This window comes from Podarcis liolepis, assembly GCF_965112155.1.
Source record: "Podarcis liolepis genome assembly, chromosome: 9".
Classification (NCBI taxonomy): domain Eukaryota; kingdom Metazoa; phylum Chordata; class Lepidosauria; order Squamata; family Lacertidae; genus Podarcis; species Podarcis liolepis.
In genome coordinates this window covers 75,893,723-75,908,853 of record NC_139564.1, presented here as the reverse complement: position 1 = coordinate 75,908,853, position 15,131 = coordinate 75,893,723, and the positions used below count along the sequence as shown (strand labels likewise).

Here is a 15,131-nt window from a genome sequence, read left to right as displayed (position 1 = left end):
ATTTTTCTGCATAACACAGAGCCAAGCCAAAAGGTTTCTCAGTCAATTTTCTCTTTTTCATAACCCAGTCTTTGCTTTCCAAATGACATAGCTTCGTTTCTACGAAAAGAGATGCTGAAGCTATCTGGAACCTTTCTCCTCTGACCTGACAACCAATCTCTGTACTTTCTCATTAGTGAGGGAAAGGACCCTGTGCCTGCTTAAAGGTGTCTATTCTTCCTTGCTAAATTCCAAAGGAGAGCCTTGGCACTGCAAGCAGGTAGTCAAGGGACGAGGGGCTGGGGCACTTGTTTCATTCACTTGTTTTCTCCTGCTCTTGAGGGTAAGACTCGAACCAATGGCTTCAAGTTACAAGAAAGAAGATTCTGACTTAACATTGGGAATAACTTTCTGACAGTAAGAGCTGTTTGGCAGTGGAACAGACTCCCTCAGGAGGTTGTGGACTCATCTTCTTTGGAGGTTTGTAAGCAGAGGCTGGATGGCCACCTGTCATGGATGATTTAGTTGAGATTCCTGCATTTCAGGGGGTTGGACTACATGACTCTTGGGGTCACTTCCAACTCTGCAATTCCAGAGGACTTTGGATGTTGGCCCTCTTCCTTACTCAGGCTGGGGCCTTAGGAGTGGCCTCCAAGGACCATTCATGGAGGAAAGTTGGTTTGTAAATTACACCCGATCCCATGTTACTCTAAGATCCCTTTCCCTATTGTGTCAGCACAACAAGCCTGTGAGGTAAGTTGGGTTGAGCGACAATGAATGCCACAATGTGGTTCTCTCTTGTGTCCTATTCAGGCGTGCCTACGAGGGTGGTGGGACTGAGAGAGAGGTTTACCCAAAAGATATCAGAACCTGGGAATGCTCATGTAGAGAGGTATGGTCCTTCAGATGTCTGGATCTAAGCTGTATAGGGTTTTGTAAGTCAAAACCAGTGCTGTGAATCTTGCCCGGAAATGGAGAATTAGCCAGTGGAGCTATTGCAACAAGGCATTTCTGTTCTTCCTATAACTGGCTCCAGTCAGCAACCTGGCTGCAGCATCTCAGACCTGCTGAGGTTTCCAAACACTTTCCAAAGGAAGTTCCATGTAAAGTGTGTTACAGTAATCCCAACATGATGCAACCAAGGCTGCTGGAATAGCTCAGTTGGAAGATCATGAGACTCTTAATCTCAGAGTCATGGGTTTGAGCCCCACATTGCATTGCAGGGGGCTGGACTAGATGACCCTGGGGGTCCATTCCAGCTCTACAATTCTGTGATTCTGTGGCATATATCAGTGTGGTCACATCAGACATCTCTAGGAACAGGTGCAGCTGGTGCACTAAGTTTTACTGCAAATGGGTAAATTCTCTCCAAGCCACCATGGAAACTTGGGTGTCTAGGCTAAGCATTGAATCTTGGAGTACACGCAAGAGGAATAACCTGAGTTTTCAGGAGGAGAGGAACCCCATCCAGTATGGGTTGAATCCCTGTTCTTTGATCTGCTTTTTGACTGATTAGGCGCACCCCTGTCTTGTCTGAATTCAGCTTCAATTTGTTCTCCACAATCCAGTCCATTACTGATGGATACTGGCTTAGCACAGAAACAGCCTCCTCAGATGCAGATGGAAAGGAGAGATAAAGTTGGGCACCAGCGTATTGGTGGCCCCAGGCCCCAGCCAAAGTCCAGCACTCTTTTCACCACTCCACAGCGCTTTGCTTGCCTAAGAGATTGTGAGCTGATTTTCTAGCAAGCATCTAGCGAGACTGTTTAGCGAGGTTTAAAAAGTGAGGGGGAGAAGATCAGTTCAGCTGAGGATTCTTCCACCACCTCAGTCCAATGGTGGCTGTAGAAATAAACTGTGCTCCCCCCCCCGCCCCTTGCACTGCACATTGTAAGTCAAAAACCCTTGTTCCACCAGGAAGGCCATTACTCCTGGAGCAATTTCCAATAGTAGCTGGAGTGCTCCAAATGTCCTCGGGGGGTGGAATCCATCACGCAGTGTGCTGAATCCCGTCAAGGAAGCCTGGGAGAAAGGGTCAAGTGGTCCGCTGCCATGCTGTTGGAGCTCATCAGAGACATATTTAATTTAATTAAGGTTGTCAGTGCTATTGATTTTGGCAGTTTCAATTACTGTGCTGTTACGGCTTCTGGATCTACTGATCTGTGATGAGCCATATCAGCACCAGCACACATGGAGGAAAAAGCCCTTTGTCTCCTTTAAAAGCTGACACATCTGCCATCGGCCATAACTTATTACTTTTATCCAGCCCAGCTCCTCTTCTGTTCCTCATAATTAATTTCTCATTAGACAGCTCTTTATTGTTTAATTTGTGCAGTTTATAATCAAATTGGGCACATTAATTGTCGCTGAATTTAAGGCTAATGAAAAATAAAGGTTTTCAATAACTTACTCTTCCATTATTCCAGACAAGATAAAGTAAAACACTTTAAGGATTGTCAGCTTTTTAAATTATAAATTAGGTTGTTTAAAGAGCATGGGCATTTAGGAAGCCGTTATCACACATTTAGTAATTATAAATCCTGGCCTCCAATACAATTATTGGGATTATATTTACAATTCCTCTTTGCTTCCCCCATCCCACAGTCTTGTTATTTAACTGTGTTACATCTTATTGCTGTTAGTCAAAAATAACTGAGTTCTGAGATAATGAAGCGTCTTTTACATGCATAATTGCACACCATAACTAACTCTGAAGAAGTCAATAAAGTTATGAAGTAATACTTGAAGTTACAAGCAAACAGCTGTAAACTAATGCAAAGCATCTCAGATATGTGTTTTCTTTCTTTCAGATTCTGGAGGGTTCTGGAGGACTGAGTCCTTTCCGATGGAGATAGTTGGTGCTGTGTCACGGCCAAAATCCTGTGGCAGGAAAATTGGACTGCAGTCTCACCTTTGCCCTGAATTCAGTGAGTAGCTTTAGGCAGACCCTTTTTCTATTAGTCTGTGGTTTGACCACATCACATATGAACACATTAGGAGATCTGTGGTGAGGTGTCATCAATGCGCTAAGGATACCCAGCTTTATTTCTCTGCAATATCTGCATCAGAAGAGGTCGTGCCAGCCCTGGACTCGCAGTGGTGGGCTGGATAAGAGCCAGCAAACTGGTGCTGAATCCTGGCAAGCCAAAAGTGTTGATGGCTCCCAGGCCTGAGAGCTGGTCAACAGCTTGCTTTGGATGGTGTCGTTTTCCCCCTGAAGGAGCAGCTTCATAGTCTGGGGGTCCTCTTGGATCTATCTCTGTCACTAGACAGGTGACCTCAATGACTACGAGTGCCTTTTACGAACTTCAGCTAGAAGGCAGGTTTGCCCATTTCTGGGCTGGATAGCCTGATCACTGATGTCCACGCACTGTCGGGCTGGACTACTGCCATGCACTCTTTGTGGAGCTGCCCCTGAGATTGGCCTGGAGCTGCAGCCAGTGCATTGGGGAGAAATAGTGCCACCAATATCCAGCAGCTTCTCAAAGAACTTCACTAGCTGCCAATTAGCTGCCAGGCTAAGCTCAAGGTGCAGAACATTTCCACCCACTATTGTGATCGAAACAATAACTGGGAGCCACAGCAATAAAGTATTGCTGGGAAAATTAGATTTCCCTACCACAAAAATGCTTAAAGAAAGATACTTGGATCCTGAGGTTGAAAGAACTCCCTCCCCCGCAATTTATTCTTCAGATGACTTTTGCTGTGTCCATGTGTTTCACCAGGAGCTAAAAGATATGTTTTTGTTGCCTCCCCTCCGCTCACTGCCAATGCCTCTATTAATTGGTTTCAAATGCTGGCAGGCCTGTGAAACATGGCCTTGTGAGTCTAGTTCCTTATATGATTTTTATTAAAATTCACTTTGTGTCCAAAGCACATGAGATTTACAGCTGAAAGTAATAGATTGATTCTTACTAAGGCATAAATCTGCTAACGGTTTATGGAGGCTTGTTGATATTAGAAGGTTGGTGAAAGTCACTGCAATCGTCCAGCCGAAGAGCCGTCTGTTATTGCCCTTAATGCATTTGCTTAATTGGATAAATTGTACACGGCTTCTGAAAATACAAACAGAGGTGTGGGAGGTGGAGATACTCTGCTTGGTGCAGTTGCTCCTTCCACACCCTTCCTCTCAAAAAATTGAAAATGAAGAGGAGGCGGAAGGGAACAAGAGAGGCAGCCCTGCAGTTTGCTACCTTGCAGTTGAAGCAATTTGTTTTCCTGCAGCCATGGAGAAGCCCTGCCTTGCCTCTGGGAAGGAAGGAAGGGAGGGAGGGAGGGAGGGAGGGAGGGAGGGAGGAAGGAAGGAAGGAAGGAAGGAAGGAAGGGGGACAGAAGCCTTTGGGGAAAACTTTAAACTAAAGCCACTAGCGGTTGATGAATGGGGAAGGCAGAAAGGTAGCAAATGTATGGATTTAGGGTTGCTGTTGGTAATTTTTTCAACGACTATGAAGAACATAAGAAACAGAAGGGGTTCAGGGGAAAATATGAGGTTTAGTCTTGGATATACAGTGGTACCTTGGTTTGCATATGTCTTGGTTTGCATACGTTTTGGATTACAAACACATCAAACCCGGAAGTGCGTGTCCTGGTTTGCAACCTTTTTTTGGATTATAACCCTTTTTTTTTGGATCACAAACAAATTTTTTTTGGGGAGGCCCCATTCGCGAAAGTGTGCCTTGGGTTACAACCTGTTTTGGTTTACAAATGGACCTCTGGAACGGATCATGGTTGTAAACCAAGGTACCGCTGTATTCAGCTTGAGATGATGAAGAAGCACTGAAGGGGGCAGATCAGAGAGACTCTTGGAAATGGAAGACTGGGGCAAGGCAAGAGAAGAGTTGGGTGTCACAGGCTGTGATGAGATTAGACAGTAGGAAATCACAGAAAGAAAATCACAGAGGATCAAAGAGAGAGAGGGAAAGTGAGGAAGGACTCCCCATGAGGAGAAACTGAAAGAATGATTGGGCAGCTAGGAAGCAAACTGTGATGGACAGCTGAAGCAGTCACTGGGGGTCAGTAATTGTGCTTAGTAATTCTTTTTCTGAAAAGGGGACGGTAGGCCAAAAACGTTTGGGAACGTCTGAGAGAGCAGCAGGGAGAAAATAATTAGAGAGCGGGTTCTGATCTATGTGCAACATCCACTCTGAGGAAAATATCTACAGGTAGAAAAAAGTGTCTCTGACCTTAGATAGAAAGGCAGTGTTTAGTGTCTTGTGAGAGTATTAAGCCAGGAGTTCACTGAGGGCTGGGTTTGAGCAAGGAGAAGTAGAGCTGGGAGGATACTGTCTACTTGGGTCTCATTTCAGTCAGAAGGGGAGAGATCTTCTAGAAAGAGAAGAATCCAAATCCAGTCAAGAGGAGTGTGGTGACCCCCTGGGTGTGTTGTTATTGTGCTGCTATAAATACCTCTGGAGTGTGACTGCTAGAAGGTTGGGAAATTGACAGAAAGTGCTACCTTGGTTAAGAACCAAAGTATTAAGCTGTAACACTTAATACAGAATGAACTCAGGCTTGCTAGAGAGGTTAAAAGCAACAAAAAAGGCTTTTATGGGTATGTTCGTAGCAAAAAGAAGAACAAAGAAATAGTGGGGTCACTCAGAGGAGAAGATGGTGAAATGCAAACAGGGGACACAGAAAGGGCTGAACTCCTCAATGCCTTCTTTGTCTCAGTCTTCTCTGATAAAGAAAACAATACCCGACCTGAAGAATTTGAAGCAAATGATTCAGCAAAGGAAACACAGACCAGAATAACTAAGGAGATAGTACAAGAATACTTGGCTAGTTTAGATGTATTCAAGTCTCCAGGGCCAGATGAACTGCATCCAAGAGTATTAAAAGAACTGGCAGATGTGATCTCAGAACCACTGGCAGTCATCTTTGAGAATTCCTGGAGAACAGGCAAAGTCCCGGCAGACTGGAGGAGGGCAAATGTTGTCCCTATTTTCAAAAAGGGGAAAAGAGAGGACCCAAATAATTACCGCCCAGTCAGTCTGACATCAATACCAGGGAAGATTCTGGAGCAGATCATTAAGCAAACAGTCTGTGAGCACCTAGAAAGGAATGCTGTGATCACCAATAGTCACCATGGATTTCTGAAAAATAAGTCATGTCAGACTAACCTGATCTCGTTTTTTGACAGAATTACAAGCCTGGCAGATGAAGGGAACGCAGTGGATGTAGCCTACCTTGATTTCAGCAAGGCATTTGACAAGGTGCCCCATGATATTCTTGTAAAGAAGCTGGTAAAATGCGGTCTTGACTATGCTACCACTCAGTGGATTTGTAACTGGCTGACTGACCGAACCCAAAGGGTGCTCATCAATGGTTCCTCTTCATCCTGGAGAAGAGTGACTAGTGGAGTGCCACAGGGTTCTGTCTTGGGCCCGGTCTTATTCAACATCTTTATCAACGATTTGGATGATGGACTCAAGGGCATCCTGATCAAATTTGCAGATGACACCAAACTGGGAGGGGTGGCTAACACCCCAGAGGACAGGATCACACTTCAAAACGACCTTGACAGTTTAGAGAACTGGGCTAAAACAAACAAGATGAACTTTAACAGGGAGAAATGTAAAGTATTGCACTTGGGCAAAAAAAAATGAGAGGCACAAATACAAGATGGGCAACACCTGGCTTGAGAGCAGTACATGTGAAAAGGATCTAGGAGTCTTGGTTGACCACAAACTTGACATGAGCCAACAGTGTGACGCGGCAGCTAAAAAAGCCAATGCAATTCTGGGCTGCATCAATAGGAGTATAGCATCTAGATCAAGGGAAGTAATAGTGCCACTGTATTCTGCTCTGGTCAGACCTCACCTGGAGTACTGTGTCCAGTTCTGGGCACCACAGTTCAAGAAGGACACTGACAAACTGGAACGTGTCCAGAGGAGGGCAACCAAAATGGTCAAAGGCCTGGAAACGATGCCTTATGAGGAACGGCTAAGGGAGCTGGGCATGTTTAGCCTGGAGAAGAAGAGGTTAAGGGGTGATATGATAGCCATGTTCAAATATATAAAAGGATGTCACATAGAGGAGGGAGAAAGGTTGTTTTCTGCTGCTCCAGAGAAGCGGACACGGAGCAATGGATCCAAACTACAAGAAAGAAGATTCCACCTAAACATTAGGAAGAACTTCCTGACAGTAAGAGCTGTTTGACAGTGGAATTTGCTGCCAAGGAGTGTGGTGGAGTCTCCTTTTTTGGAGGTCTTTAAGCAGAGGCTTGACAACCATATGTCAGGAGTGCTCTGATGGTGTTTAAGTTAAGGAACTGAAGTGAAATAACTTGAAATAAGCTAAGCATTTACCAACTAGTCTAGAAACTTGTAATATCTAACTGTAGAGTAATAACTAAAAATAAGCAACTGAAAATTAAAAGAAGCAAGCTGTGTGTTTACTACCTTGTTTAGAAGCCTGTAACATCCACTGGTTTTAGTATGATTATTAATAAGTTAACTGTTTCCTAAAAGAAGTTGATCTCTTGACAAATCATTTGCTTGACCAACTTTGTCCTATATGATGAATCTTTCTTATTTGTTCAACTTCTGCATGAGTCTCCAAGTATCAAAGTTTTACCTCATTCAAAACCCATAACCTGTGGTGCATATAGAGGGTCTACAGTGGAAGAACCTACTGAAGATGAAACTCCAGAGGTGGAGGGCATAAGGGGAATCAAGCAAGGAATAAACTGTATTGAAGGCAGCAGAGAAGTCAAGGAGGATGGGGACTGAGCAGAGACATTTGAATTGATGTGTGCAAAGATCATCCGTGATTTGGGGGAGGATAGCTTCAGTGCCATGGTGAGTGGAGGGTGGAAGGCAGATTGGAGGGGGCCAAGAGCACAGCTAGAGGCGAGAAAGGTCTCCTCTAGATGACCTGTTTATTCAGCATTCATGCAGATTTGTTTGCATGAAGTTTACATGGTGGTTAGACTAAGCCTGGTCTTTTCTGACAATGAACATTCATTCTGCATTCATCCTGTTTTGCTTTCAGGGTGTTTACATGTCTTCCCATGAGTTCATCCCACATGAAGCGCCCCCCCCCCATTATATTGGAACAAATGTAGCACCACTCTCAGTGCCAGCATGCTGAGCACTGATTTGCACATCTCTATGGAGAACTAAGTTTCCATTTTACAATGCCAGTCTTTCCTGACGACACGTCAGACTGATCCAGTAACCAGTTGCATTAGTAACCTGATACTCCCTTGAGTTTATAACTGGTAATTTGGGCCAACAGCAATGCGCTGAGCCACGTAACATCTGCAGGCATTAAGTATCACAAAACTTTACAGTGCTGATTGCAAATATTGTCAGCCATTCAAAATATTTTATAGTCACACATACGTTCCAAAAGCCATTCCAGTAGCTCTGTCTTTGATCTACTTCAGAGCCTGTCTCTAAATAGGATCCTTGTAATAGCACAGGGTGCCATTTTCAAGAAATTAAGTACTTAGGGAACAGATCCTTTTCATTGACTAATGGCGTGTGGGCCAGATGCTGATCTAGTTACCAGTTTTAGAGTGGTGTAATTTATCCTGACCTGCAGCTGAATAAGGGAAGCACTTCAGACATTCATACATATCAAAGACAAAAAGTGAAAACTTCCATAATTGTCATGTCCCCTGCACCCCCCCCCCCTTTCTAGGCCTCTTATGTAATTCATCCAAGATTAGTCCTTTACAGCCAGTTATTTTAAATGGGGGAAATTATTGGAAAGGTGTTGCCCAGTGTATATATGGGCATAGCCCATATAACTGATAGATTAAGAAGAGATTGTGGATGGTTCAAAATTCTGAACCCAAGTTTTATGTTACTCTGTTACTGGAAGCTCCCTTTGTCAGAAACAGTGCTGACTTTTTTACAAAGGGGAAACATGGCCATGGCAGGTCTCGTCTAAAGACTTATGCGCCTTGAACCCCAATATTCACTGAGAACCTGGGAGATAAAAAGTGATCCTGAGAAAACAATGGATAACCTTGTTGGATGCTGAGGCTCTGGCGAAGGCAAGTGACAGCACCTAGTGGGGAGGGCAGAGTTTGCTTCATCTGCATGGCTGTAAGGCCAGTAACAAGCTCTTAGCAAGCCAGCTGGAAAACTGCTGAGCCCTTGATTCTGGATCCTCAGTCTGAGATCTAATGCCTTTCCCCTGAGATACTTAAAGGTAAAGGTAAAGGTACCCCTGCCCGTACGGGCCAGTCTTGCCAGACTCTAGGGTTGTGCGCTCATCTCACTCTATAGGCCGGGAGCCAGCGCTGTCCGCAGACACTTCCGGGTCACGTGGCCAGCGTGACAAGCTGCATCTGGCGAGCCAGCGCAGCACACGGAACGCCGTTTACCTTCCCACTGGTAAGCGGTCCCTATTTATCTACTTGCACCCGGGGGTGCTTTCGAACTGCTAGGTTGGCAGGCGCTGGGACCAAACGACAGGAGCGCACCCCGCCGCGGGGATTCAAACCGCCGACCATGCGATTGGCAAGTCCTAGGCACTGAGGTTTTACCCAGCGCGCCACCCGCGTCCCTTGGCCACCCACGTCCCTGAGATACTTAGAAGGAGGCTAAACCTTCTAGATCCCCTTAAATGTCTCAGGCTTTGAGATGTGGCCAAGCTGTGAACCTGCTCCTAAGTAAGAATTTGTAGGATTGTGGTCTTAGTATGTTATAGTTTTATATCTTTATATATTGCAAAATTCTTTCAGAGCCAATTTGGACATGTTGTAAAAGGTTTAAGTTCTGAAACTGAATGAATGAATTTTCACGGAATCAAGCCTGTTGTGCTAGATTAGTGGTTGTTGGCAAGGAAAGGTGAGAATGATTTCATAGGTACTTGGCTAGCTGTGTTTCCATTTACTGTCTTGGCCTTGAAGATGGAGACCAGTAATGTGGTCAAGGGCCTTTTGTGACTCACTAAGCAGAATGCAGGCAATTCATGGCCTGCAGTTGTACCTGAAAGAAACATTCTATTACATGCATATGATTCACTTTTGGATGTTTCCAATTAAGTGCAACCAGGATGCCTCCTGAACCTTGAAAGGTTCTGGGCAAATTCTGTCAGGCTGTGTGTTGGTGGTTCATTTCTCTGCACTATTTCCTGCAGCAATGACAAACTGGACATGCTGAAATTCTTGTTTTCAGTCCAAGACAAGTTGAATTTGGAGACTAAATCAAGAGGCAAGATTGCTGCAGTTGCAGGAGTCCAGGGGAAGTGAGAGAGAAAGAAGAGGAGCCATCATATATTTCCAGAAGAGGCAAGTGCCAAGCATGTAAGCCAGGCACCAATCTCACCCTCCTAACAGACTTTTTACTAGGGACCAAAGGTTCTACCCTTGTCCTATTCCTTAACTACTCCAAAGGTTCTCGATCTTTCCACTCTTACCTCTTTCACTGATTGGCTGTTTCTTTTAAGTTCCACTAGAACTCACCTCCAAGAGTGCATAAATGACTTGGATGAAGAAATTGAGGTGATGGTCATCTACTTTGCAGATAACACCAAACTGGGTAGGGCAGAAGACCGAACTAGGATTCAAGATGACCTTAACAGATTGGAAAACTGGGCCGAAACTAACAAAATGAATTTCAGTAGGGACAAATGTAAGGTTCTACACTTAGACAGGAAGAACCAGCTGCACAGATATAAAATGGGGGACATCTGGCTTGCCAGCAGGATCTAGGGGTCTTAGTAGACCACAAGCTTACTGAGTCAACAGTGGGATGCAGCAGCAAAAAACCTTATGCTGTTAGGCTACATCAACACAAGTATAGAGTTCAGATCAAGGGAAGTCATGATACCACTCTATTCTTTCTTGGTCAGACTCAGAACACACCTGGAGTACTGCATCCTGTTACGGGCACCACAATTTTTATTCAAAATAAACTGCAAAAGAAATGCCATTGGTTTATGTGAATATAATTGCTCATCAGCAATGCATAAATCTTGCACATTCATCTTAAGTGTTGATGTGTCCCCAAATTGTATGTTTTCTTCACAGATGCAACTACAGAACACAGTGGTAAAAGGGCAAAGCCCAGAGCAAGTGCCTTTGATTCATGGTATTAACAGCTACTGCTTTTGTTTACAGACATACTCCATTGCCTTCAAGTTTCACAAATGTTCTAGCAGACAAGGCCAACACAAATCAGCCTCCAACTGTGTTGGAAAGACAAACCAAGGATTAAAAGTGCATTACTCAAATAGGCAAGTACAGCCACAGGATAATCAATGAATGTGTGGGCTCAAAACTGATGCAGTTTAGTGGATCATTCAAGAAAGTTGGTGAATCCACATAGTGCAGGCTAAGTGAATAACGGACGGAACACAAATCCATTCAAAACCTAACATTCAAGAATATGAAGTATTCATTCTCTCTCTCTTTCTCTCTCTCTCTCTCACACACACTGCCAATGTTATGGAGTGGTTATTGTGGGAGACCATGTTTCAAATCCCACTCAACCATGAAGTTCATCTGGGGCCATTAATTGGTTATCAGGTAACCTGCCATTATGACTACAAAATGGGGGAACATATGTTGCCCTACGCCCCAGGGACTAGAGGTGGAATATAAGTGAAACAAACAAACAAACAAACAAACAAAAACACAAAGGCAGACTTGCCCCACTTTCACACTGAATCGCACCACCTTTTCTCTTTCTGATCTGAATTCCCACCTTCCCCGACAGTTCTTTCATTCTTTTTTCCTTTGCTTCTGTATCTCACTTACCTTCTTCCTTTCCTCCTTTCCCTCTTTCTCTTCCGCCATCTCTCTGCCCCCCTCCATCTCCTTACAGAGCTCAGGTTGTGTACACATTACCTGCTTAAAAAGCAGCCAGGTCATTTTTTTCAATTCAGATCAAAGCTGGTTTGCGGGGTCTGCACCAAAGCCACAGTATTTAATTAGAGGATGGATGTGTGTATTATGGGTGACATTATGCACACACTGCTTCCTAGACCAGTGGTGGAAGCACATGGGGGTGCAGAGTAAACTGAAGCCCCCTTCAGAAATTCTCCTCTGCGCATTCCAGGTAGGAGAAGGGCAGCACCCATGGGTGTCATTGTCAGTCTACCTGTCTCCACTGCCTTCACCCCACTACACTGTCTTTGTGCATTGGATGGGAGATCAGGACAGGGGGAGGGAATATGTGCATGTGCTACTTCGTGTGATCAAGGGCTTCAGTTGCGCCAGGGTTCTTGATCACATGGAGGAACCTGCACGCATTCAGCTTATAGGTCCTCTCTTCCAACCTTCCGCAAAACACGCCAATGTCACGTGGGCAAAGTGTGCAGGGCCCTGCTCTTCCTTTCCCTGTTCTTGGAAAATGTGAAACTTCTGAAGGATCTTTTGTTGCAAATACCTGTGTAGCATCTGAGAAGGCCAGCTCTCCTGTCTCCTACTCTGCCATTCTGGACGGCACTCAAATTCTGTCACATGAGCCGGCTGCCTCCTCAGATTTGCTGGGGGGGGGGGGGAGTGCATGCTTTCTCCTACAAAGCAACAATGCATGCAAGGGATTCTAAGAGGAAAAAGCCACTTACAGCCCAACAAGGACTGGTTTCTGTTTATGAAAACTGGCACTGAAGGCCGTGTGAAATGCGAAAAGCATCTGTCTCAGAGAGAGATCCGTTTTAAATGCATGTTGGTCTGCTCACAATCTGGATCATTTTTGCCTTGCAAATGTCCCAGTAGGAGTTTCAGAAGTCAGTTGCAGCCAATTGTACTCACTTCTCCTGCTCTCCTTCAAAAGGGATAAATCTTTCAAACCTTGTGAATAAACTGTGATTACATCTTCATTTGTCAGTAATGGGATTACCGTGCCAGTGAAAGAGACTTCAGACAAACATACATGTTTAAGATGGGTGTAAATTACCCAAGGGGATTGGGAGGGGGGAATTCTTGGGGCTCTCCTGGCCCCAGCCCCCAACTCCAGCTTCTTTAGAAAGCTGGCCTGCGGCAACGAACTTGAATAGCCTGGGATCAGCTGACGGTTCCCTGCTGCGCCTTGTTGCTGTTTTCCTGTGCACATGCTCAGTGAACTGGAAAATACAATTATACACATCCAAGAGAACGGCTAGAGTTTTTGACTCTGGCTAACAAGCTAAGGATTTTTCAACTAATTGATTTTTATCTCTGTATGAAGAAGATGTCATAAATCTTCCTTGGCTAATAATAGTTAAGAGATAAAGGCTGTTCTGAAGAAATATAAGCTGGGCTGCAGCTTAAAACTCAGAAGGGGTACATGGGCTAAAGTGCAGAAAGCCTTAGGTAGCTGTTGATAAAGCAGAACAAACTGGGGGCCAAGGAGCCTGTAAAGAAATCAATTAGATTAAAGTTCGTCCTGTGAAAGCTCTACTTAGGTCCTCTTAAAGATAAAGGAAGGCGAGAAGGCCTGAGAAGTTTTATTAGCTTGTTATGCTTCTAATGAGCAAGATGAGGAGGAAAGCCAAATGTATCCTGGAAAAATGAGCATGGGATCTCTTTCATTTGAAGGAGGAGGTTTTGGTTACACTGCTGGAATCGGGGCTTCTTTTCCCAGGTCCCATGGCACATCACACGCATAAAGAAAACCCTATCAGGGCTTACAGACATGAAGGGGAAATATTAGCAGGACCCCACTTTCACCCCACCATCACGCAGCTTCCCGGAATTCTGTGTCGCTTCTGCAGTGGGGATACCAAAGATTCGCCATACAATGAAGAGTCCTTTTTTAAAAATGATATTTATTGAGAATTTAAAGTTACAAAAAGAGAAAGAAAAAAAACAACAAGAAAAAAAGGAACAAAGGTAGACAAAAAGAGAAATTAAACAATACAAGTCAGTAAAAACAAAAGGCAAAGGCAAAAAACAAAACACACAATACATCAGAATCAAAAAACAAAAATAAACAAAAAAATTAAAAACAAATCCAATATTCCCAAATCTTTATCTTTCATTAACTTGTTTCATCGACCTTGTGCTGGTCCCGGGTGTAAGGTACCGTGAGTGTAGCAGAGTCCACACGAAGAGGGGCGAGGTCCGATGCAGAGAGCCGGGCGGGGAACAGGAACGCTGGAACAGAAGGCGGAGCAGGTAACAGGAACGCCGGATGGTCGGGAACAGGAGGCCGAGCAGGGAACAGGAGTACTGGATAGTCAGGAACAGGGAGCCGAGCAGGGATCAAGAACACAGGAAGGTCCGTAGCCAACAACGACGTTGCTCCCGCAACCTGGGGCCGGCCTGACTGGGCTTTTATCCTCTTCTAAGGTCAGGGGCGGTCCCGACCCCCAGGAGCCCCGCCTCCTCTGGCCTTAAGGCGAGCACTCCTCCTGGGGGCAACCAGTTCCCTTCGCCTCTCTGCCCTAAGCCTCTGCAGATCAGGAGAGGCCGAAGGGTTACTGGGCCCTGGAGGAGGCTCACCTGTGGCCACTGAGTCATCCAGCACCTCTGGGGCCAGAATGGTTTCACCTGGTGCCTGCTCTTGAGTTTCCTCAGCATCTAGGCCTTGCCCCAGTTCAGCCGGCCCTGGAGGCGGGGACTCCTGTGCCGGCTGGGATTCCTCCGGATCGCTCTCAGACTCGGAATCCCAGGCCATCACACCATCCCCCCTCCCAGGCCCCCCCCTCACTTGAGGGTCCGGACCCGGCTTGCTGGGGTACGCCGCATGAAACTCTCGGATGCAGGCAGGCGCGTGGACGTTGGCCGCTGGTTCCCAGGAACGGTCCTCTGGCCCATACCCCTTCCAGTCAATGAGATACTGCAGCCTTCCCCTGCGGTATCTGGAGTCCAGAATGCGTTCCACCTCGTACTCAGGCTCTCCCTGCACCAAAACTGGCTGCGGTCGGGGACGGTTCGGGTGGAACTCGTCGGGTGGGGCCACCGGACTCAGAAGGGACCTGTGGAATACCGGGTGAACCTTCAGGTGTGTTGGCAACCGGAGACGGAAAGCCACAGGCGAGACCTGGTTCACGATAGGGAACGGGCCGGTGAACCGGGCGTCCAGCTTCCGCGAAGGTCGAGAAGGGTGGAGGTGGCGAGTGGAAAGCCACACCAGGTCACCGACGTGAAGTTCCGGCCCCACCTGGCGGTGGCGGTCGGCCTGGACCTTGTACGCCTCCTTGGCCTGGCGCAGCTGCTCCATCAACAGCTGTTGCTGGGACTGGAGCTCCTGAAGCCACTCTGCCAC

At 45.8% G+C, this 15,131-nt stretch overlaps 1 protein-coding gene and 1 long non-coding RNA gene across 2 annotated transcripts in view; one reads left to right on the top strand and one right to left on the bottom strand.

Moving 5' to 3' along the window:
* C3AR1 (complement C3a receptor 1) overlaps positions 1 to 15,131 on the bottom strand; it is a 234,136-nt gene that overhangs the window by 133,546 nt on the left and 85,459 nt on the right. The window lies entirely within an intron of this gene.
* LOC310686751 lies at positions 712 to 10,963 on the top strand. Its single transcript, XR_014516090.1, has 3 exons — positions 712 to 871; positions 2,790 to 2,906; positions 10,113 to 10,963. It is a non-coding gene; the product is annotated as an uncharacterized lncRNA (long non-coding RNA).